The sequence below is a fragment of the Hemiscyllium ocellatum genome, chromosome 4 (genome assembly GCF_020745735.1).
Source record: "Hemiscyllium ocellatum isolate sHemOce1 chromosome 4, sHemOce1.pat.X.cur, whole genome shotgun sequence".
Taxonomy (NCBI): Eukaryota; Metazoa; Chordata; class Chondrichthyes; order Orectolobiformes; family Hemiscylliidae; genus Hemiscyllium; species Hemiscyllium ocellatum.
This window is the reverse complement of record NC_083404.1, coordinates 27,106,515-27,132,839: the sequence shown is the minus strand read 5'-3', so window position 1 is coordinate 27,132,839 and position 26,325 is coordinate 27,106,515. Positions and strand designations below refer to the sequence as shown.

At 40.3% G+C, this 26,325-nt stretch overlaps 1 protein-coding gene across 1 annotated transcript in view; it reads left to right on the top strand.

Moving 5' to 3' along the window:
* Window positions 1–26,325, top strand: part of samd12 (sterile alpha motif domain containing 12) — a 128,370-nt gene that overhangs the window by 38,315 nt on the left and 63,730 nt on the right. The window lies entirely within an intron of this gene.

The window sequence follows — 26,325 nt, the reverse complement described above, 5'->3', positions numbered from 1 at the left end:
GATAGGATGGTCAAGAGGCATGTGGCATTATTACTTCACCATCGGGGCATAGAGTATAAAATTTGGTAAGTCTTATCGCAACTGTATAGACATTTAGTTAGGCCAAATGTGGGTGCATTTCTGGTTGCCACAACCACCAAAAGGATGTGGAGACTTTGGAGAAGGTATGGAAATGTTTACCAGAATGTTGCCTGATTTAGGGGGTATTAGCTATGAGGGGAGATTGAACAAACTTGGTTTATTTTGACTTGAATATCAGAAGCTGAGAAGCAACCTGATAGAGGTTTACAAAATAATGAGAGGCCTGGATAGAAGTGAGAGTCTATGTCTTTTTTACCAGGGTAGAAATGTCAATTACTAGGGGTCACTGGTTTATGGTAAAGGGGGGAACGTTTAAAGGAGATTGTGAGAGGCAAATTGTTTTTACATCAAAGATGGTAAATGCCTGGAATGTGCTGCCAAAGGAGTAGATATTGATAGATACGATCGCCATGTTTAAGCGACATCTTGATAGATACGTGAATAAGCAGGGAATAAGGGCATACGGTCAATATAGAGACACAAGGTTTTTAGTTTAGAGAAACATCACGTGCAGACTTGGTTAATTGAAGGACCTGATCCTGTGCTGTAGTGTTCTTTGTTCTAAATTTTCCTTCTATTTTAAAGTACGCTTAGAGTATAAATATAGGAGTAACTCACATGATCCTCAAGCCTTTTCCACTATCCTGTAAAAACAAAGCTGGTCTCAATCTCAACTCCAACTGGATTTCTAGTGTACCTCAATACTCAAACCTATTACAATGGAGAGCATTTCCAATTTTAGACTCTCCAGCCAGAGGAAATAATCTTTTAACACCTACCCAGTACAACCCTCTTGGAATGTAGTGTTTTAATGAAATAATCTCTCATTCTTCAGCACCACAGAATATATATCTTTTCTGTGTAATATCTTCTCATATAGGACAACCCTGTGAACCCAGAAATTTACCTCATAAACATTTGTTGCACTCCCTATAAGACAAGAACATTTGTCCTTCACTGAGGAAACCAAAATTGTACAGCATACTCCAGGTGTAGTCTCATCAAAGCCTTGCACAGCTGAAACAAGATTTCCTTAATTTTTTTTATTTTAACTCCCATGCAGAATTCAACACATATTTGCCTAATTGCTTGCTGAATCTGTTTTGTTAACGTTGTGCTGTGTATAAATGAATATCCAAATTCCACTGAGTGACATATCTCAGGTTGCCAGATGGAGAAAGGTAGAATTTGTGACTAATCCTTACGCACAGAACTCCAATGATGAGCAACCACAAAGTGAGACAATTGTGGAGTTTAATTTGAATAAATGCCAGGTTTTGCATTTTGGAAAGAGTAACAAGGTCAGGACTTAGACAGTTAATGGTAGGCACCAGGTTAGTATTATGGAACCATCAGATCTAGTCTTCCGGATATTGTTCCTTAAAATTTGTGTCACAGGTAAATAGTGTGGTTGAGAAGGCATTTAGTATGCTTGCCTTCATTGTTCAGACCATTGAGCGTAGGAGTTGGGATGCTATGTGGTAGTTATATAGGATGTTGGTGAGGCCACATTTGGAGTACTGAGTTCCGTTCTGGTCACCCTGCTCTGGAAAGTTGTTATTAAATTGGAGAGGGTGCAGAAAAGACTTACAAGGATGTTACCAGGACTGGAGGGTTTGAGTTATAAGGAGAGGCAGGATAGACTGGGACTTTCTTCCTTGGAGCATAGAGGTTGAGGGGTGACCTTATTATGGTATCCTTTATTGTCATATGTACTCCAGTACAGATGCACGGGGGTACTGTGAAAAGTTTTACAATGTTGCCTTCTATGGTGCATCTTAAGTACAAATACTTCGGTACAAAGGTACAAAAAGAGGAATAAAAATGAAAAGTTATTACATTACTTTACAGAAATAAGACATAGTTAAAAGGATAGTTATGTAAATAAATTACACATAAACATTATGTTGCAGTATCTGAGCACATTGGCTTCCACATGTGGTCTGACTATCTGCGTCACACCCAAATCGAGCAACCGTTCCCGCTCCATTCCAAACCTCCAGTCCACTCCCCTCACCAGCTCTCAGCTGCTCTGAGGAACGTTTTCTCTGTTATTTATAAAATCATGAGGGGCACATAAGGTGAATAGCTAAGTTCTTTTCCCTAAATCTGAGGGAGTTCAAAACAAGACCATATAGGTCAAAGGTGAGAGGAGAAAGATTTAAAAGGGACCTGAGGACCAAAGTTTGCATACAGAGGGTGGTTCATATGTGGAATGAACTGCCAGAGGAAATGGTAGATGTGGGTACAATTACAACATTTTAAAAGATGTTTGGACAGGTACATGAATAGGAAAGGTTTAGAGGGATCTATGGGCCAAATGCAGACAAATAGGACTAGTTTAGTTGGGGAAACATGGTCAGCATAGATGAATTGGACCAAAGAGTCTGATTCCAAGCACTATGACTCTATAACAACATTTATTTGCAGTGATGTACATTACAAACATGCACCTTCCAATCCAAAATTCAAATTCAAATCCAAGACAGTTTAATGTGCTCCCACATGTAGTTAATTCCCACTTCTCATGGTGCAATAGTAGCGTCCCTATCTCTCAGTCAGGAGCCCTGGTTGAAGTCCCTCTGCTCCAGAGCTGTATAGTAACATTTTTGAACAAGTTGATTTGCATAACAATGCCCAGTACCTGAATAAATTTACATATCAAGTTAATTTGCTATTAACAATGAACACCAATATATTAAGCTTGCTTTCCAGTTTTAAAATAGTATTCTCTTCTATTCTTGATAAAAAATACATAACCTAATGGTTCCACTACATTGTTTTATTCTCTCAACTAGAATTAGAATTACGTTTATTGTCACTAACTTTGTATTATCACCAAGCTTCATACGTAACAGTTTGAATAAAGAAGCTGACTCATAATAATAATAATGTGGAGGTGCCAGTGTCGACAATGTCAGAAGTCACATGACTCCAGGTTATAGTCCAACAGGTTTAATTGAAATCACAGGCTTTCAGAGTATCGCCTTTTGTCAGGTGAAAACTTCTATACTTCGAAAGCTTGTGATTTCAAATAAATATGTTGACTATAACCTGGTGTCGTGTGACTTCTGACTGAGTAATAATAGATTGAGAGAGGTCAGCTGTGCTCCTGAGAGTACCTTACTAGCAATGGTCTAATAAAGGGAAATGACCCTTTTTTTCCCAATTTCTGCTTTCGGTCCTTTAACCAATCCTGCATTCATGCTCATGTCTTGACTCACCCCAGTGACCTTGAGCATGTGCTACAACCTTTTGTATAACCTATTATCAAAGGTCTTTTGAAAATCCAAAAATGCTAAAGTAGAGTTCAATTATACCAATTGTTCTTAAACTGATTACCTTGAATATGTCCTTTTTAGAGATTATCTGCCATTATATTAACTGAGGGGAAATTGAGATCTGTAGTCCAAGTATTCAGTTTGTATCTAGATTTAAACCACATTGTTTGTTTGAAGAAATGGAAGCAAATGAAATGATGAACACAAAATTGATGATAATGTTTTTCTTTCTGACGTGTCTATTGGTAACAATAATGGACAGATCCAATTTGCTTTATACAGAAAGGCTGATGGCTCGGGTCAGAAATAATATTGACAGGGTTATGTTGGAAAATAATATGTTCCTAATATAAATAAATTATCTGGTATGTATTACATTTGCCCATCGAGTAGCTTAAATATTGAAATTAACAGCTGATAAATAAGTGCAGTTTTTTTTAAGTGAGAATGGGGAGCAAGGCTGCATTTATTGCTGTAACAAGTTGTGTTGAGAGACTTTTACTTGACCAGCTGCAGCCAGTGTATTGGAAATGCTGGGAAATTCCAGGACTTTTGCTAAACGTAGTTAAACTTGAATGGGAACTGAGAAAAAGGATAATTACCAAAATGATATTGTATACAATGCTTGGAAAGATCAATTGATCTAAGGAGCACCCTCATTAAGGAGTTGGAAAGGAAAGTCATGGTTACTTTAAAGTGTTTTTTTTCTTGATATGTTCCCGGAATTATGTAAAGAAAACTGAAACTTCAAGAAACCTGTGACATGGATGGGAATTATGAGCTAGAAGATAACATTGTGATGGATAAAAATCTTTACAAACAAAATTGAGGATGGTCATGAATATAAATTGTGATGAAGGAATGGGTGTTGAAAGGCTTGAAATTAAAGGGCAACAATAGAACATAGAAAAGTACAGCACAGAACAGGCCCTTTGGCCCACGATGTTCTGCCAAGGATTATTCCTAATCTAAAATAACATAACCTAACCTATGCACCCCTCAATTCACTGCTCTCCATGTGCATGTCCAGCAGTCACTTAAATGTCCCTAATAACTCTGCTTCCACCACCACCACTGGCAACGCATTCCATGCATTCACAACTCTGCGTAAATTTTTTAGTCTTCTTTGTATTTTTTTTTGAATGACAGAAGTTGAAAGTTTTTGAATGTCACCCATCAGTAAAATTACAGCTATAATATCTGTAGTTCGAGATGCAGAAATGCAGTTCACTTATCATCTTTCTACTGGTTTGGATTGATTTGCATATTTTTTGGGACCTATCAAGCACTGCAAAGTACTTAAGTATTCCACACCTTCTGGTAGTGTTTCACACAAGTCCAATGTATTTGTACCTGTGCTGTTTCACTGCAAAACTGGAGAATATTTCTTGCTGGTGGAGATAGTAAGAAAGAATGAATATTAGACCTCCTCCTGCTCTTACGAGGTTTCTTGTGGTATCAGCAATTATGAATTTGAGTCTATAATTTATCTAACAGATGTACTTCCAATATTGTTTCATCCAGGATGTTGGGTCTGCTAGGATCTATTGGCTCCAAATAAAAGAAAATTTAGAGAACACATTGGCCATACTGAAAGCAATGAAATCTCTCCAATGGTTGGAGTCATACCCAGCACAAAGGGAAATGATTGTGATTGTTTGAGACCAACCATCTGACTGAAGACATCTTGCTGAAGTTCGATAGCGCTGTATGCTGAGCCCCATCATTTTTCTTTTCCCCCCATTATCAGATCACATGTGGACATGTTTGCTGATGGTTGCATGATGTTCATGGCAGTGTTACAGAAAAGCCACAAAGTCAATTTTGGATATAATTGCAGTACCATTTAGAACTCATAAAATGCTGTCACAGTCTTTGCCAATATCTTTATTCTTCAGACCCCTCATGAGTTTGAATATCGCTATTAAATTTAACCTCTGCCTTCTTTTCTGCAAGGAAATAGCCCCACCTACTCCAATCTGTCTTCATAAGTGAAGACCCTCATGTCTGGATTCATTCATGTGAATCTTTTAAATAGCAGGCAATATTTGTACTACATAATTACCAGCTGGTAAGCACGTTCAACAGAGCATGAACTTCATTGCATCACCATGACCAAATACTCCATGAAAAACCTGGGGTTGTTTTTGTCTAGCAACTCAATATCTGACTCCTAAAGCCTCATCACTGACTATAGGTCACACGTGTGATGGAATATACTATTCGGGCAAGCATCAAAATTGAAGATGGTCAGCGCCATCAAGGAGAGAGCAGGCTGCACTCCCTGTACCACCGCATGTCATGGCTGCAGTGTGTACCACCTGCAGGTCTCTTCCCTTTAGACTTTCTCAAACAGCACCTCCAAGCCTATCACCTCCAACTTCTAGAAGGCCAAAACCTTCAGGGGAATGGGAACATCATCAAATCCCACTGTCTTCTCCAAAATGCACATCAGTACGATTTGAACTGTGATTTTTCCTTTACCCTCGCTGGTCCAAAAACCAACTCTATTATTCTCAGAACCAGCTTCCTGATTTTTCAGGAAGAATGTCTCTTTCTCTGGAGTGAGCCTCTTTTTTTTTATTCCCCCACAAACCCCTAAATCAAAATCTCACAGAGCGTTGGCTCAACTCAAAATGTTAATCGTTTTCAGGAATACCTGGCAATATAACCCTTCAGGTCAAAGCCACACTTGGATTTGGCAGCAAACAGTGCACATTAACAGAGTGCTTGGCCCCCAGCGGGTGCTTAGAATTTCAATAACAATGAGATTTGAAGGGTTCCCATGGACTATGATTACTTATCCAGATATAACCCTTCAATAAAGTCCTGTATTTGATCTTGTTTGTGTTTTTTGTAACCTTCTCTAGAAGATAACCAGGAGTTCAGGCAAAGAACTAAAGAGCCACTTTCTTTAGAATTTCTTCTGATCTTCCTCCATACATACAGCGAGATGTGAAGAGAACCCTGTGGAAATTCTATCTTAATATATCACAAGTACATAGTGAACACAACAGAGACGTGCTGTCATTGTGCTGTACCCAGCGTGATGTCTGAAATGACAGTGCAACCTCTGTGCAATTCATGCACTTCTGGTTAATACATACCAGCAGTATTGCCTTCTAAGTAAAGACCTTTCTTGAATGTGGCCCAGGATAATAGGGTAGACCAGAGCCCAATAACTGGGGTTCTCGAGTCATAAGATAAAGGAGCAGAATTAGACCATTCGGTCCACCAAGTCTGCTCTACCTTTCAATCATGATGTTTCTCAACCCCCATTCTCCTGCCTTCTCCCCTTTGATCCCCTAACTAATCAGAACTTATCTAGTTCTGTCTTATACACTCTCAATGACTTGCCTCCTCAGCCTTCCCAGAAAGTGAATTCCAAAGTACACCACTCTCTGGCTGAAGAAATTCCTCCACATGTCAGTTCTAAAGGGTGGAGCTCTGAGCAAATGCTCTCAGGTCGCAGTCTGTCCACCTAGTGAACAAAGAATAATACAGCACAGGAACAGGCCCTTGGGTCCTCCAAACCTGCACTGACACATTTTGCCTTTCCAAACTAAAACAGTCTTTACTTACAGGATCTGTATCCCTCTAATTCTAGCACCTTGTGCCTTCGTCCTCATAATTGACCCTTCCACCCTGGGGAAAAGAACCTCGTACTTTCCACCCTATCCCTGCCATTCACAATCTTATAAACCTATATCAGGTACCTCTCAACCTCCGGTATTCCAGTGAAAATAAACCCAGTCTATCCAACCTTTCTTCATAGTTAGAATCTCCCAAACCAAGCTACATCCTTGTAAACCTTTTCTGTACTCTCTCCAAAACGTCCACATCCTTCTGGTAGTGTTGTGATCAGAACTGTACGCAATATTCCAAGTGTGACCTAACTAAAGTTCTGTAAGCTAGTGGAAATATCTTCTCCAAGCCCACTCTACCCAGGCTTCTCTGTATTCTGCAAAATTCAATGAGATCACCCCTTTATCCTTCCAAACTCCATCTAGTACACCATGAGCCCTTGCCTTATTTATTAGGCTCCTGAAAGCACCTTGTCTAAGGCACTCTGGAAATCCAAATAGACTAAGGCCATTGTCTCTCCTTTATCCAACTTGCTCATTACCACCTCAAAGAATGTTAACAGATTTGTCAGGCATGACTTTACCTTGACAAAGCCGCGCTGACTCAGCATTTCCAAATATTCTGCAATCTCATCCTTGTATAATGGACTCTTAAAATTTCACCAATGACCGAGGTCAAGCTAACCAGCCTATAATTTCCCTTCTTCCGCTTCCCTTCCATCTTAACCAGGGTCTTACATTAGCCAAGCTGTGTACAACCCCTCTGCAAAAGAGCCAAGGACACAGTATCCTTGAGAAAAGGAACAGGTTTTAGAAAAAAAGGAAGCAGCTTTGTGACATCTCCTCCCTTTAAAAAAAATGAACCATCAATACCAAAGAGAGAGCTTCATTTTTAAAACCCTTCAAAAACCTGGTTAATATCTAAACACAAATATACACTATACTAACTATAAACATGCACAACCACATGCAAATACGGGCCACGGCACATCCTCCACCGAATGTCTCCGTATCTCATTTGAGCCTCAATAACGCATCAGCAATCAAGTTTTCACAAGTTGTCAAATTGAATAGCTACAACAACAAGCTCCATCTAAACAGTCTGGCATTTTTGTCCTTAAATTTTTCCACAAATGTCAATGGGTTATGATCAGTGTATACAATTGTCTCAGAAGCATTGCTGGTAATATAGACACTGAAGTGTTGTAATGCCAACACCAAGCTTAAGGTCTCTTTCTCCACCGTTGAATATTTCTGTTGATGAATGTTCAGCATCCTGGAATAACACCCGATGAGTCTTTCTATTTCCTCGTCATCCTCCTGTGGGAGCACCGCCCCATCACCCACATCAATGGCATCGATAGCCACCTTGAAAGGCTGTATATAAGCAGGTATGGCTAATACTGGGGCAGTGGTGGACAAAGTTTTTAGGCAGTCAAATGCCTTTTGACAGTCTGCTGTCCTCTGAAACTTCTTGCCTTTTTTTAACAATTTGGTGAGTGGAACAGCCACACTGCTAAAGTTCGGCACAAACTTTTGGTAAAATTCACTCAATCCCAGGAACCATAGTACTATTTTTTTCATTGACAGTGTGGGCAATTTCCCAATTCCTTTCATTTTTGCATCCAGTGTGGCCATTTGTCTATGTCCAATAACATGGCCCAGGAAGGTGACTTGGGCTTTGGCAAATTCACTTTTAGCTTGGTTTACCATCAAGCCTGTCTCCCGAAGTTGATCGAACAAGTCCGATAAATGCTGTAAATGTTCCTTCCATGAGTGACTAAAAAATCACCAGGTCATCAATATACCCCACACAGTTGGGTAATCTGGCAATGACCTTATTAGTCAATCTCTGAAATGTGACTGGAGCATTTTTCACACCAAATGGCATGACTTTGAACTGATATAGTCCATTTGGCGTTATGAAAGCCAAAATCACCTTTGCTGTCTCTGACCGAGTTACTTGCCAGTAGCCTCTGAGTAAGCGCAACTTAGAAATATAAGTTGCTTGTCTCACTTGTTTAACATAGTCCTCCAGCTGTGGAATTGGATATGCATCAATCTTTGTAACGGTGTTGACTTTGCGATAGTCCACACATAACCGTTGGGTTAATCTGGCTTTGGCACCATGACTATGGGTGAGCTCCAGTCACTGTACCACACGCCGATTATGCCATTTTGGAGCATGCGCTCCATCTCTTTCTGAACCTGTGCCAACTTTAGAAGGTTATGCCTATAAGGATGTTGTTTAATCGGAACAGTATCTACGTCATAGTGAGTTTTGAGAACACTTGTAGCTCAGGTTGAGATTTTGGAGCTGTAAGGTTCATTTCCAGACGTTTCATTACCTTACTAGGTAACATCTTCAGTGGACCTCATGCAAAGCAATGCTGAAAATTCCTGCTTTCTATTTTTATGTTTGGGTTTCTTTGGGTTGGTGATGTCATTTCCTGTGGTGATGTTATTTCCTGTGGTGAAATCACTTCCTGTTCCTTTTCACAGGGGGGTGGTAGATGGGGTGTAACTCGATGTGCATGTTGATAGAGTTCCAATTGGAATGCCATGTTTCTGGGAACTCACGTGCAAGAAACTGCCATTCTTAGATGTCACAGTAGAGCTAATAGCCAATGGGGAACTTTAAACCAGTGTCTACAGAAAAACAACATATACGGACCAAATATTGAACTACAGAAGCAATCATCACAACACCCACAAACGAAGCTGCATCAGAACAATATTTCAATGAGCCAACACACACTGCAGCACAGAGGAACTACACAGAGCAGAGGAAAATCACCTATACCGTGTATTCAAAATGAATGGGTACCCAATGAACACAGTCCGCCGATTTTCTCAACAACAAACCCAAACAAGCACACAAAACGCGACCAGAAACCTTAACCACTCTCCCCTACATCAAAGACATCTCAGAAATGACTGCCAGACTACTCAGACCATGGTAGCCCACAAACCCATCATTACACTAAAATAGCAGCTACTGACCTTGAAAGACCCTATATAGACAATGAACAAAACTAACATCATTTACAAAATACCATGCAAGGACTGTAACAAACACTACATTGAACAAACAGGCAGAAAACTAGTCACGAGGATACATGAACACCAGCTAGCCACAAAAAGACATGACCCTCTCTCACTAGTATTCTCACATACGGATGAGGAAGGACACCACTTTGACTGGGATAACACATTCATCCTAGGACAAGCCAAACAAAGACACGTACGAGAATTCCTAGAAGCATGACATTCCAATCAGAACTCTATCAACAAACACATCGAGTTAGACCCCATCTACTACCTTCTGAGAAAAAGAACAGGAAGTGACTTCACCACAGGAAATAACATCACCACAGGAAATGACATCACCAACCCAAAGAAACCCAAACATATAAATAGAAGGCAGGAATTTTCAGCATTGCTTTGCATGAGGTCCACTGAAGATGTCACCTAGTAAAGTAATGAAATGTCTGGAAATGAACCTTTCAGCTCAGCGAGCAAACCTACATCCAAAGTATCTACGTCATGCACAATTAGGTTAGTACTTCCCAGTTTATTTCTGCATGTCACCCCATGTGATAACAAAAATTCTTTCAGATCATTTTGATTTTCTAGTGGAAGGTAAGCCAATAATTTATGCCAGTTTTTGACAACTACCCCATTGTCCAATTTGATTTGAGGAATGTCCAATTCAGAATCATTTGAATGCTGTAATCATTAATACCTTCTCCTCTTGCTTTCCTTCCCTATCAAAATACCTTTTGAGAATATTCATATTACACTCTGTGAGATTTCTGCCTGTCTGGAGTCCCTATTAAGTAGTTCACCTCACTGAAGTTTCTCTCAATTTGATAAAGTCCACTAAACATTGCTTTTAAAGGCTCACATGTTACTGGAAGTAACACCAATACCTTATCCCCAATTGCAAAATTGCGAATTTCTGATTTCTTATCCGCTTCCTGATTCATTGTATGTTGTGATACTTTTAAATGCTGTCTAGCCAACTCTCCAGCTCTATTTAATCGTTCTCTAAAATTTGACACATAATCCAAATGGGTGGTCTCTGAATTCTGACTTAACCAATTTACCAGTCCCCTTACTTCATGCCCAAAAATGAATTCAAATGGACTGAATTTGGTGAATCTCTGATTGCAGAAGGCACAAACTGAACTCCTTTATCACAATCATCTGGATCATCCTGACGATAACATGGTTTTTTAGTCTTTGATGCCATCTCTCTAGCATTCTCTGCAATTCTGCATGATACACAGTAGATTTAAATTGATTTATTCCTAAGTTACCTCTTTGAATAGTTTGCGTGTAAAGTTGGATCCTTGATCTGATTGGATCTCTATTGGTAGTCCATATCTAGTAAAAAAAATTAACTAGTTCTTCTATAACTCTTAGCTGTGGTGTTGTGTAATGGGATTGCCTCTAGCAATCTAGTCGACACATCCATTATTGTTAATAAATACTTACTCACACTTTTTGTTTGAGGTAGGGGACCTACCTCAAATTCTGGAATAGGTATTAAAGGTGCAGGTACTATTACTGCATGTGGTTTTCCGATTTGCTGACATGTATGACACATCTGGCAAAATTCAAAAATGTCCTTGTGTAGTCCAGGCCAGTAAAAATGTCTTTGTATTTTAGCCTGTGTTTTCATCACCCCTAAATGACCTCCAAGTGGTAGCTCATGTGTCAATCGTAGCACCTCCTTTGTAAACCCTACTGCCTAAACAATTTGATGAATCTCTGCCCATTTCTCATCTGCTTGAATGTGTGATGGTCTCCATTTCCTCATTAAGAGATCATTTATTAAGTAATAACACACAGGAAGGCATTCACTCCCCTTCTCTGTCTATGCCTTTTGATGTAACTGTTTTAAGTCTCATCTTTGTGCGGTATTTCGATCAGCTTAGCAGAGCTTAAAATACTTGCATATTTACCTATTTGTTTACGCTCTGTCCCACTTATCTGATCAAAAAAGGTCTCGGATAAAGCTACGTCAGCTTTATTATCTGTGCCTTTTGATCTTTCCTGCTTCAACTTGTGCCTCTGTGTGATCACAAGATCACAATCAGGGAAAATTCCTGGAAAAACATTATTCATTTCTTCAGTTCTCCACTGGCATCTCCACTGGCTTTTCAGCTAGAGTAGGCAGCACTCCTACCGGTGAATCAGCGATATCATTTGCAAGGACCAACTGTATTCCTGGAGCTGAGAGTTTGTCCAGTACTCTTACCACAAATTCTCCTCTCTTTTGTGGACTCTGTAGCGTCACTTTACATAACTGCCCACTTTTTGTCTTACCATGAATTCCTGTTGCCAATACCTTTTCTGGCAATAGTCCCTCAGGAGTACGTATCTCCTCATCCTTCAGCATTACCGACTGAGAGGATCCTATGTTCATTAATATTGTAACCTCCTTACCTACTGCTCCTGGCCTATGTGAATAAACTTTACTCTTGCATGTATACTTTTTAAGCAGATCTGGCATTTCCTCCTTAACCAACCTCCTGATTATCTTGAACACTCTGAGGCAGTTGTCTAACTTCTATCATGCTTTTTGTTACTAGATTACATTAGATTACTTACAGTGTGGAAACAGGCCCTTCGGCCCAACAAGTCCACACCGACCCTCCAAAGAGCAACCCACCCAGACCCCTACATTTATTGCATCACCTAATACTACAGGCAATTTAGCATGGCCAATTCACCTAACCCGCACATCTTTGGACTGTGGGAGGAAACCAGAGCACCCCGAGGAAACTCACGCAGATCCAGGGAGAATGTGCAAACTCCACTCGGACAGTTGCCCGAGGCGGGAATTGAACCCGGGTCTCTGGCGCTGTGAGGTAGCAGTGCTAACCAAGACCAACAAAGCTTCCATGTTTGTCCAGTTTCTCCCATCTGGCTTTCTCCTAGCCCACCAACACTGTGATTTTTGTGTGACCCACTTTATTACAATGAAAACACCTGAGCTTTTAAACTTCTCTGTCCATCTCAAGGGTTTCTTTTTTACCCTGTGGTAAGTTATCCTTATGACCTTCACTGAGATCTACCTTTCCCTTTCCATGTGAGGATTTCTCTTTGCCCCAGTGTCTATCCCTCATGGACTGAAATTGATTCTGGAAGCCAAACCGAGTTTTATGGACCAGCTCATAACCATCAGCCATTTCAGCTGCTAACCCTGCTGTCTTAATTCTTCCACATGAGTTCACACTACTTCAGGCAGTGAATCTTTGAATTCCTCCGAAATAATTATCTTGCTAATGGCATCATAGGTTTGCTCAATTTTTAAAGCTGTTATCCATTGATTGAAATTACTCTGTTTGATCCTTTCAAACTCAATACAGGTTTGACCAGGGTTCCCTGAAACATTGCCTGTTGGCTTCTGGTACAAGCCGATATGCGCGTAAAATGGCTTTTTTCACCTCCTCGTACTCCCCAGATACCACCTCTGATAGTGATGTGCATAGTTCACTTACCCTGCCTACAGGTTTCGTTTGGATCAACAAAAACCCACATTGTCACTGGCCACTGCATATGGTTAGCCCCCTTTTCAAATAAGATACAAAATGCTTCCAAATCCTTCTCATCAAATTTAGGCAATGTTTGAACATACTTAAACAATTTCTCATTCGGCTTCTGACTACCAGGGGCTTGCTCACCCTCACTCTCTCCTTCACTCAGCTTACCCTCAGCCTTTATCTCCAGCCTTTTAAGCTGACTTTCCTTTTTAAGTATCGGTTTTGGAAGTTCAAAAGCTCTTTTGTTTTCTTTCTTTGCTCTCTGTTCTCTCTTTTTCCCTCTCTCCTGCTTTCAATCGTACCTCAAACTGTTTCATTTCTGCTGCCCTTTTCCTTATCTCTCGCCTCTAACTCAAGCTGCGTCATTTGCAGTTGAACTCTTGCCATCTGTATAGACTGAGGGTTTCTCCAGCAAGTTTAAATGCTGAGCTACGGCTGTAATTATCTGTTTTCCTCAGTTCCAGTTCCAGCTGGTCTGCTAATTCCTGCAGCTTGGTCTTATTCACCTTTTTGCAAAAACTTCCAATGTCACTGCATCCACTTCCAGAAAACTTTTGGTGACTGAAAGAGCCATTATTATCCCAAGGTTTGTCTACCCAAGCAAACCAACACCCGAAATAAAGACACTAGCTCCCACCACTCGCTGTTTACAATCCCGCAAAGAGCCCCTAATCTGTTATGGACTAGGCCAGACCACTCAAAGAGTTCTTAAACAGGCAGCTCTGACCATAACTTTGCCGTTTGTTTCAATGAATGTACAGTGAAAATTACCCAGAGTAAGCCAGCCAGGTTGATTACCAGGTTTTAAAACAGACAGAAATTTATTCAGAAAATTACACAATGAAATACAAAGAACAGAATAAAGAACCCTTACAGAACTCAGTCTATCTGAATTAGACTTAATTATACTCTTACAAATATATACAACAGACCCAATAAGCAAATCCCCTTAAAACACCATTAAAAATGGAACAGATGCTTACAGGTTGAAGTTAGAAGGGCAGAAAGAGAGAGAGAGAGTTTCCACATAGCTCACTGTTGAACTCCTAACTAGTTCTGGACTGAACTGCTCAGCTAGAGAGCTGACCACTCCCCTTTCATTATACAGATCACCTCTAAAACATGAACATTCTGGCCTGAAGTCTCACTGTTTACGTATAAACTAAAAGGTCTCTCAGTTCCCTTTAATCTCTGTACCAAACCAGTCAAATCAGCACCAGGAACGTTTACAATCCCTCTGGAAAAAAAACAAGGACACAGTATCCTTGAGAAAAGGAACAGCTTTTAGTTAAAAAAAAGGAACCAGTTTTGTGACACAATATCCACTTGCCTCTCTCTTACCTTTTAATGTGTCTTTAAAAAAAAACTCTTGCAATCTTGTGGCACAGTGGTTAGCACTGCTGCCTCACAGCGCCAGAGACCCGGGTTCAATTCCCGCCTCAGGTGACTGACTGTGTGGAGTTTGCACGTTCTCCCCGTGTCTGCGTGGGTTTCCTCCGGGTGCTCCGGTTTCCTCCCACAGTCCAAAGATGTGCAGGTCAGGTGAATTGGCCAGGATAAATTGCCCGTAGTGTTAGGTAAGGGGTAAATGTAGAGGTATGGGTGGGTTGCGCTTTGGCGGGTTGGTGTGGACTTGTTGGGCCAAAGGGCCTGTTTCCACACTGTAAGAAATCTAATCTAAAATCTAATCTAATCTTCTTTTATATGACGAGCTACCTTGCTCTCATATTTCATCTTCTCAGCTGTTATTGCTTATTTGGCTGTCCTTTGCTGGTTTTTATGGTCTTCCCAATCCTCCGGCTTCCCACTGATCTTCACCACGTTATATGCTTTTTCTTTTGCTTTAATTTTTTTGCTTTGGCTTCCCTTATCCACTCCATCCTCCCCTTTTAGTATGTTTCTTCTTCCTTGGGATGAGTTTCTGCTGAGCATTGTTCCTTCACGTTACATTTCTTGAACAAGCCTGCCTCATTAAACGTCAGTAAGCTTCACGTGGCCAGGAAGGAGAGGTCACATCCAGGGAGAGGCATCTCCTAAGGGAGTATATGGTTTGGGGCCTTTGGAGACAGTGTGGGAATACAGTGCAGAGAGGAAGAGGTACATTTTGCTTGTTTTTTTTTGGATCATCATTTGTAAGGTTTCTTTTTAACAGGATAAAGTATTGCCTAGGATCAGGTCACCAGTATAAAACAGATTGACATCACAGGATAACCATATGTTCATTGGTTGATAATAGCAGTTAATTTGACTATCTACTCTAGATTACTTTCAGATTGACAATAAATAGGAGAAATATTTACAGATTACAAACAACAACACTAGTAGGATTTTTAAAAAACAAATTAAGAGCTAAGGGGCGGCATGGTGTCTCAGTGGTGAGGACTGTTACCTCACAAGGCCAGACACAGGATCCGATTCCTGTGTGAAGTTTGCACATTCTCCCTACATCTGTCTGGATGTCTTGCCAAAGTTCAAAGATATGCAGGTTAGAACTGGCCCATGCTAAGTTGTCCATAGTGTCCAAAAGATGTGCAGACGAGGTGGCTTAGATTAGGAAATGTGGCGTTATGGGGATAAGGTGGAGTGGGAGTGCTGGGTCTGGGTGGGATGCTGTTCAGAAGTGGGGTGGGGTGGGTGGGGATTAGTGCAGACTTAATGGATTGAATGGCCTCTTTTCACACTGTGTAGAGATTCTATGATTCTAAGTAAAGAAAATAGAGATGCTGTGTCAGGCGATGAGTTGCACCTGTGTGATGTGGGAGTTGGTGGAACCCATTGGGGTTCACAATGATCACATTTGTAGCAAGTGTTAGTTGCTGAGGCACTCTGGCTCAGAGTTGATGAGCTGGAGTCTGAACTTTGCACACAACAACACATCAGGGTGAGGGAGAATTACCTAGACCCTGTATTTCAAGAAGCTGTCACATCCCTGAGATTAACAACTTCAAATTCAGTCAGGGTCAGGGACAGAAAGGTGTGACCATGAAACAGGCAGGTAGAGGAACCCAGGAGGTAAGTTTAAGGAGCCCCAGCCTTTGAGTTTGTTAAAGAAAAGGTTTGAGATTCTTGCTCCCTGTGTGGATGAGAGTAGGGGCCATGGAGCGGATGACAAATTGACCACAGCCCCATGGTATAGGGAGCCATTCAACAGGGGGGAGAAAAGAGATGTTATTGTAATCTGGGATTATGTATTCTGGAGGATAGACACTGTTCTTTGTGGCCAGGATCAAGAGTCCCGAAGCTGGGTTACCTGCCTGGTTCAGGATATCTCATCTGGGCTGCAGAGGAATTTGGAGTGGGAGGGAAAGATTCAGTTGTCATGGACCACATAGGTACCAATGATATAAATAGAAAGATGTTTTGTTGAGGAAATACGAGCAGCTAGGGGCTGAATTAAAAAGCAGAATCAAAAAGGTGGTAAGGTCTGGATTACTGCCAGAGCCACAAACAAATTGGCACAGTATCAACAAGATTAAAGATGAAAACACATGGTTTAAAGATTGGTGTGAGAGAAACAGGTTTAAATTCATAGGTCATTGACACCAGTACAGGGGAAGGAAGGTGCTGTTCCAATGGGATGGATGTGAGTCATGCTGGGATTAGAGTCGTGGTGAATTGCACAGCTAGCGTTGTAGATAGGGCTTTAAACCAAATACTGGGATGGTGGTAGGAGGGGATGGGAGAGATGTTCAGTTGCATGAAAAATCATGGAAAAGCTTTTAATGAGGAGGGCTCAGGAGAGGTTGTTAAAGTTTGCAGAACAAGTAATGGGACAGAATATGGAAAGGGTCAGGAATTTAGCTTCAAGCACAGCAGATAAGATGATAACAATAAGAAGTGAGTGGGGGGGGAAGTCAGCGCAGGATTGCTGCACTTAAACGCATGCAACATATGAAACAAGGTAATTGAGCTGGTAGCGCAGAATAAAATTGGCAGGTACAAAGTTGTGGGATCACAGAAACATGGCTGCAAGGGGATCAGGGCTCAGAACTAAATATCCAAGGTACATGTCATATCAAAAGGATGTGCAAAGGGGGCAGTGTTGCTCTGTTAGTAAGGACTGAAATTAAATTGTTAGCGAGAAGTGAGCTAGGTTCAGAAGATGTAGAAGTTGTGCGTAGAGATTTGAGGAACCACGAAGATAAAAGACACTGATAGAAGTTATATACGGACATCCTAGCAATAGGAAAGATTTTTTAAAAATTTACTCATTTTGTGGGATGCTGGCATCATTGGCTGGGCCAGCATTTATTGTCCGTCTCTAGTTGCCCTTGAGAAGGTGGTGGTGAGCTGCCTTCTTGAACTACTGCAATCCACCCGCTGTGTGTTGACCCACAATACCATTAGGGAGGGAATTCCAGGGTTCTGGCCCAGTAATAGTGAAGGAACAGCAATATATTTCCAAGTCAGGATGGGAAGTGTCTTGGAGGGGAATTTGAAGCTATTGGTGTTCCCACATATCTGCTACCCTTGTCCTTCTCGTTGGAAGTGGTCTGAATTTGGAAGGTATTGTCTGAGAATATTTGGTGAATTTCTGCAGTGTATCTTGTAAAGAGTACACATTGCTGCTACCAAGTGTCGATGGTAGAGAGAGTGAATACTTGTGGATATGATGCCAATCAAGCGTGCTGCTTTGTCCTGGATGGTGTCAAGCTTCTTGAGTGTTGTTGGGGCTGTGGCTGTCAGTGAAGTGTGGAGTATTCCATCACACTCCTGACTTGTCTTGTAGATGGTGGACAGGGTTTGGAGAGTCAGGGCAGAAAACAAATCTAGAGATAGGAAAACCAAGTAAGAAACAACTATAACGACAATCATGGGGGACTCAATATGCAGGAATTTCAATATGCATTGTGTGCAAATCAGGTTGGAAGCTGATCTCAAGAAAAGTAATTTGTGGAATGTCTACAGGTTGGCTTTTTGGAGCAATCAGTTTGGGCCCTCAGTTGTACCAGGGGCTGGGGACCCTGATCCGGAGCAGCACCAGCTCTCTGATGTCTGTCCTTGCCCCTGCTCTGGGCGATAGTGACGCAGCTGAGATGTCAATTGGCTTAATTAGACAGCTGTTGTACCGGAAAGGAGCAGCAGAGGGAGCATGTGGTTCACGTGAACTAATACTCACCACTGAAACAGATGGAACCTTTACTGAACCTTCAGTTACAAAATGGTGTGATGCCCAGACACTTCATGCAAAGACTATAGTGAGTTACTGGATTGCAGTGCAACAAACAGAATGTGTTGCTTTTAAAAAAAAACCTGCAAATGTTAAAAATCTGAAAGAAATACTGCAAGTCAATATCTGTGGATAAAAAAAGTTAATATTTCAAATCCATGATATTTAATCATAAGAGCCATTATCCCTATATAGCTACCTGATGGCGTTGTTACTAAGCAGAGCAACCTATAGAAAAGATCATAATGTGCTGAGCGCCATTAGAATTTCCATTGTGGTAAGATTTGAAGCATCAGTCTAAGTCTTGCTGATAGTTGTTGATCAGCATTTTTTAAGAATGAGTTGGTCAGACTCTGTGTTGGATTGTGATCCCACAGCAGTGCCCTCTTGAATCAAATCCCGTAGATCTCCATGGAGATTTTATATAAAAAAAAAATTACTGCTTGGAGCTTCTTATAGTCATGAAATTAGAGGGATAATTCTGCAGAGTCATCTGATTGAATAGAGGTAACACAATCCTGCTCCATTTATTTTGTTTTTGTACAATTAAATGTTCCATTGGACCTGAGAATAATACAAGGGTGCTTTTTACTTCACTGCTTGTGCCAAGTAATTCCTCTCTGCCAGTAACCGAAGCTTAGTGCATTCTGCAGTACTGATCCTTTTTTTTCTCTCATGAACAGGAACATGATCAATCAATATAATAAATTTACCAGACTGCAACATGTTTTTGAAGGAGATTTTAAGAAATAGAATGTACAATCATTGTAAAGTGAGTAATACATTTGGAATGAGGGGAAACTATATATGCAGGCAATGTCTTTTTGAACAATCAGGAAATATACACTCAGTATGCTTGAATGCAGGCCTGCAGATACAGGACATTTGTATTACATAAACAACAGGCAAACTGTGTGAAAGCATCACCAGTTTATTTCTTCTATATTTGCATGTTAGTATAATTGGCACCTTGTGATTGGCTGAACTGTTTGTCCCATTTGAGGGGAGGAGCTACCTTGCAGTAATTTAGCTTTTATTATAATATTATACACAGCCAATACAATTCAGTTTTAATGAGCATCGAAGAAAGGAGGGTTGATAACTTAATTATAGGTTTATGAATGAATATTATTGTCAAGGATGTTGTAATGGATTGTTAACTAAAGAATGTAAATTACCTAAAAGTAAGAGCTCTAAATGCTTGATTTGCCTATAAATCATGCATTTTTTAAAGAAAACAAAATGTCTAAGTTGCGCTGTTTTGATGCCACAGTAATTATTACATCTACCAATTCTGTATGTGTGTGAGGCTGCATTTCATGGTCACCGTTGAAGCAATGGTGCTCGCTGCTGACGTCTCAACTCTGCCCACAAAGACCTAGCAATCGCTGTGGTATGAATTTCCCCTTTCCCAACAATAATTTTAACTTGGGGCCTAGTCAAGAAACAGGATTGCTATCTGAGTAAGCAGTTAATTATGCTGACAATATCATTATGTGCTGTAAACTAGGAAGTGAAATACACTGATTATATATTTTTCCCTGAGATTTGTTGAAACAGTAAAATAGAAGGTTTGAAATATGTACATTAGAAATTTAACAATACTGTTATTAAACAATATAATTTAGGTAGAAATTTATAACAGTAATGAAGCAGTAACTGTGCCAATGTGCAGGAACACCTAAAAAACGTTTAGGTTTATGCTGATAAGAAACAAGTAACATTCACAACACACAAGTGAAAGACAATGACTATTTCCAACAAGAGAGGTGAGTAAAGGATTAAATCAGAAAACCACAACCCACTTTGGTCTCTTGCGATTATCTACAATTCATTTAGACACCCTTCTACTTATTAGTCTTTTAAACTCCAGTGAGTATAAACTCAACATGTTCAATCTATCAGAAATGACAAAACAAGGCATATAAATACTGCCTACTTATGACTGGGGGCCAGAGGCTGGGAAGTCTTTGCCAAACACTCATGTCCAACTTACAGATATTTCTAATATGCATATTTCAAACCTTCGATTTTGTGGTTTCAACAAATCTCTGAGAAATATATATCGTTAGGTCTTTGTGGGCAGAGTTGAGACGTCAGCAGCGAGCACCATTGCTTCAATGGTAACCATGAAATGCAGCCTCACACACATACAGAATTGGTAGATGTAATAATTACTGTGGCATCAAAACAGCGCAACTTAGACATTTTGTTTTCTTTAAAAAATGCATGATTTATAGGCAAGTCAGGCATTTAGAGCTCTTACTTTTAGTTAATTTGCATTCTTTAGTTGACAATCCATTACAACATGCTTGGTAATAATATTCATTCATAAACCTAATACAAACTATAATTAAGTTATCAACCCTCCTTTCTTTGATGCTGATTAAAACTGAATTGTATTGGCTGTGTATAATATTGTAATAAAAACTAAATTACTGCAAAGTAGCTCCTCCCCTCAAATGGTACAAACAGTTCAGCCAATCACAAGATGCCAATAATATAACATTAAAATGAAGAAAAAATAAACTGGTGATGCTTTCACACAGTTTGCCTGTTGTTTATGTAATACAAAATGTCCTGTATCTGCAAGCCTGCATTCAAGCATACTGAGTGTGTATTTCCTGATAGTGCATTCTGTAATGTGTTATTGAACAAAGCTTCGGTTACTGGCAGAGAGGAATTACTTGGCACAAGCAGTGAAGTAAAAAGCACCCTTGTATTATTCTCAGGTCCAATGGAACATTTAATTGTGCAAAAACAAAATAAATGGAGCAGGATTGTGTTACCAATGAAGGTTGTCTATTGATGATTGCAAGGATAAACAAGTGAATTTCATCTCCTATTCTGATGGAGGGAAGTGTATTCATGAGATATCTGAAGATTGCTGGCTCTTGAACGTTATTACAGGACCTCTTCAGGATAATATCCTGTGGCTATGATGGTTGATGTTGTTGAATGCTAACCTTTTGTGCTGAGTACAACCTGGGCTGGTAGAGAGGTTTTCCCCCAATTCCCATTGATTTTGTATTTGCAAAGACTCTTTGATCCCATACTAGGTTGAATGCTACTTTGACGTCAAGGGCAGTCATTCGCACTTCCCATCCATCTTTGGACAGACCCTGTAGTGATGTCAATAAGAAAGTAGCTCTTGTGGAACCCAAACTGAGTGTGAGTGAGCAGTGTATTGCTATGTAAGTGCCATGGTTTATTGCACCATTCATCACATGGCTGAGATTGAGAGTGGACTGTTGTGGTGCTGATTGGCTGAATTACACTTGTGCTCCATTTTGTGGACATGATATATCAAGGTAATGTTACCTTTTGTCAGATGTCTATGTTTGCAGTGGTGGTGGTTAGGGTTAGGCCTGTTTTGGAACTGTGAAGAAGGTCGCCTAAGATTACAATGAAACTTGTCCAACTGGGCCAATGGGCCAAGGAATGGCAGATGGGTTTAATTTGGATAAATGTGAGGCATTCAAACGTGGACCTTTACAATTAATGGTAGGGCCTGAATACTGTTGTCAAACAGAGATACCAAGAGGTTCAGGTATGTTGCCTTTGAAAGTTGCAACACAGGTAGACAGGGTGTTAAGAAGGCAGTTAGCATGCTTACTTTCATTCCTCAGACCATTGAGTATAGGAGTTGGGTTGTCATATTAAGGTTGTACAGGATGTTGGTGAGGCCTCTTTTGGAATACTGTGTACAGTTCTGTTCACCCTAGTCTAGAAGGATATGATTAAATTGGAGAGGGTGCAGAAAAGATTTACCAGGATGTTGCCAGGACTGGAGGGTTCAGGTTATCAGGAGAGGCTGGATAGGCTGGGACTTTTTTTTTCTGTGGAGCTTGGGTGGTTGAGGGATGACATTATACAGGTTTATAAAATCATAAGGGGCATAGGTAAGGTGAATAGCAAAGTTTTTTTTCCCCTAGGATGGGGAAGTTAAAAATCAGGGGGGCATATTTTGTAAGGTGAGTAGAGAAAGATTTATTAGGGACCTAAGGGGCATCTTTTTCACAGGTAGTTCGTATGTGGAATGAATTGATAGAGAAAGTAGCAGATGCAGGTACTTTTGCAATATTTTAAAAGTATTTGGATAGATCCATGAATGGGATGGGTTTAAAGGAATATGGGCTAAACACAGGCAAGAGGGACTTGTTTAGTTTGGGAATCTTTTTCGGCATGGATGAGTTGGACTGAAGGGTTTGTTTCTGTGCTGTATGACTCTATCACACACCTTCAATACTATTGCTAGGATGTTGTCAGGATCCATAGTCTTTGCAGTAGCCAGTGGCTTTCAACCACTTCTTGACATTAAGTGAAGTGAAGCAAAGTGGTTGAAAACTGGGGACCTCAAGAGGAAGTCGAAGTTGACTATGCAGTCCCTACTTATAGCTGAAGATGGTTGTAAATGCTTGAGCTTTTCATTTGCACTAATGTGCTAAGCCTTTCATTATTGTTAGGTGGTCTGCACCATTCACAGAGCTTAGATCTGATCCATTGATTGTAACCTCACTTGGCATTCTCTCTATCACCTGCTGCTTATACTCTTTGGCATATGCATAGGTCTGGGTTGTGGGTTCACTCATTTTTGGGTATGTCTAGTGCTGCCCCGACATGTCCTCCAGCATTAAACCAGATTTGATGGTTGGTTTGGTGATGCTTGTGCAGTGAGTGATTTGCTGCACTGTGAGGTTACAGAATGTAGTTGGATACATTCTGCTTCTGCTGATACCCCACAGCACATCTTGGACCCCAATTTTGAGTGACAAGATCTGTTGTGAATCTATCCCACTTGGCATGGTGGTGGTACCACTATAGTATGGAGGATATCCTCACTGTGAAGATGAGACGTCATCTCCACAGGTTTCTGCAGTGGTCACTCCTACCAATCTGTCATGGATAGATATGTCTGTGACAGACTGCTGAGGACATGGTTAAGCAGTTGGTTCCCTCACCCTGCACAATATGGCTATTGGGTCCTTTAGTAGTGATGCTACTTAGCGACTTCCTGTCAAGGACATTGATGTAGCCTCACGCAGAGTAGATTCTTTGCTCTTGCCTGCCTCTCTGTTTTCCCCAAGCAGTGTGTTTGATATGGGGGAGGACTGATTCATCCGCAAGGGAGGGAGGCAGCTTGTAATCGATGGAATGTTCTTCTGGTCTCGTGTATTTTAATGATATGAGTACAAACACACCATGATAATGTTGTCTAGATCTGGTTGATAAGTAACAAGAATTTTATTTTCCAAATCCATCCATTGGGTGGCATTCTGACACACTCTGTTTTCACTATGATCAATTATTAGCAGTAGCTGCAAAAATGTTTTTGCGTTCAGTGCTGTTTTTGTCCAGCCAAGTATAAAATTATTCTATGATGCGCTATTTCATTGCAGATGTTTGTTTGCAAAATGAAATTAGCTCCTAGCTCCCTCATTTCTCCAGTCGACAGGTATTCCCTAATACTCAATAGTACCTCACCAAAACAAAAATCCATTGCTCATCAATGAGAATCTGCACTCTAGCAACTGAATGATCTTGTGGGCCTGATGTGTTCATCTTCTAACATTTGGACTTGTTCGCTTCCCAGCAGAAGTTTGAGGACAGGACCATATTTGTCAGTTCATTAGACACAGTTATTTAAATCCAAAAGTTACCACATTGCACTGGTCATTAGCATGTGTTAAGGAGTTACAAACCATGTTGGCATTACAGCTTTTAAAACTAAAACTGATTTGAATGTCTAAACAAGTAAGATTCAAACTGCAGTTGATAAGGTAATGAGAAGGAAGCGCATGGAAACAGAGCAACAGAAAGACATCTTGATCTTCCTTCAACTGAAAAAAAAGATATAGAACTAGATTAAGTGAACATTTGAAAAAGAGGAAGCAGACTTTTCATTGACACGCAAAGTAGCTACAACTGGAAGAAGAGGTGAAAAATTGGACTCCAGATTACAGGAGGAATAGAATTTCTGTATCGACCAAAATCAGATGAGCAGTAGCAGGTAACGATGCCTATTTAGGCAAGGCAGTGTCTTGGTGGTGCAACTTTATGAACAGACGCAGGCTAAGCATGTGAAATTGGGATAGGAGAAGATTTGAACTGAACACAAAGTAAAGCAAATTGAATTTCATGGATTTGTGATTAATGCAACGTAGGAAGAACATTAATTAGAGTTGGACAGTTCTCAATAATGATAAAATTCCCCTAACTTTGATGTTCTGTCAAATGAGAGTATTGACTCTCTCTTGCTTCTAGCACCATTTAAAAACATCTGACCAGGAGAAGAGCCACTGCACTGTCATTTTGACTTAAGTCAGCAAAAAGGCTGCCACTGTTTCTGATCTGAGAAGGAAAAGCAGCACCAAAGGTTGACATTCCACAAATAATTGTTGACATTTCATCCAAGGGATGAGTGAATGAAGAAAGGATGAGTTGTGTCTGGAGAGTTGGTGGTTGAGCATGCAGGTGCTTCTAAAATACTAAGTTGTATTAGTAGTTACCTGTTCTGGGCACACACCCAACAGAAACCACAAAAGAAAGAGTTGTAGATTTTGAAGACCAGCTAGATTCCAGATGGCCTTAGTAGCCAAGCACAGCTTAATAAATGAGCCACGTAAACAAACTCTGCATTTGAAGTATGGCACATGGATGAAGGCCTGAAGTCATGACTTGGCACCAACAGGATAAATGCAGGGCTATGTCATTTCATGTGTGGATGAGCAATTTGTGACTGTTCATAAAACGAAAGAGCATTGTGAAGTCATTTAAGAAATGTGATGTCGGCAGTACCCTAGATGGCAGCGAAGATGATCAGTTATTTAAAGTGACAGTTGCAAATGCCAATAATGACAAGTGTAACACCATTGAGAAACTTTTAAGCTTCTATAATTCATAAGACTTGATACATTCAATTTGTTCTGTGATGGTAAATATTAGTATTAAATACCTATGTGGACAGGATTTTTTTTCTATGTTTCTTCCTAAACTTTTGTTGTGTCTTATGATCCAAGTTCTCTCATAATCTAGCAAATGCAATAATAAGGAGCAGGAATACTTAATGTGCTCGCTTTGTCCTAAAGGTCAGTTATAACATTCCAGTGCTGCAGCAGATGAAATCATTGATTCAACACAGAACAGACATCGAAGCTGGTCCATCTGCTCAGTTGCCTTACCAGCTGAGTAAATGCTAGAAATCTGAAAATACGATTGAAGATGCTGAAGTTACCACAGCAGACCAAACAATTAGGTGGTGTTTTGGAAACGGACTCGAGCAACTCTGCCACAGGATCAACACTTTAAGCATAACTAGTATTTTCCCTGAAGGCTGACAAAGCCACAAGATATTTCCAGTATTTCTATTTGCTTTGCTGCCCTGTACACTATTCTGTTAAGATGTAGAGTTATTTTGATGTGGATCCTGTTCGCTCTGGTATATACAATGAAGTCACACACAGGCTGGATGAGGGAAAGACAGCAGGTTTCCTACCTTTAAAGGACATGAGCAAACTAGTTTATTTTTTAACCAACAATTGAAGTGGTTGCCATGAGGCTAGCGTTCTATTCCATATTTTCATTGAATTCAAATTTCACTATCAGTCATGCTGGGAATCAAGCCAGTGTTCCTCCCAAAATTAACATGGGTTTCT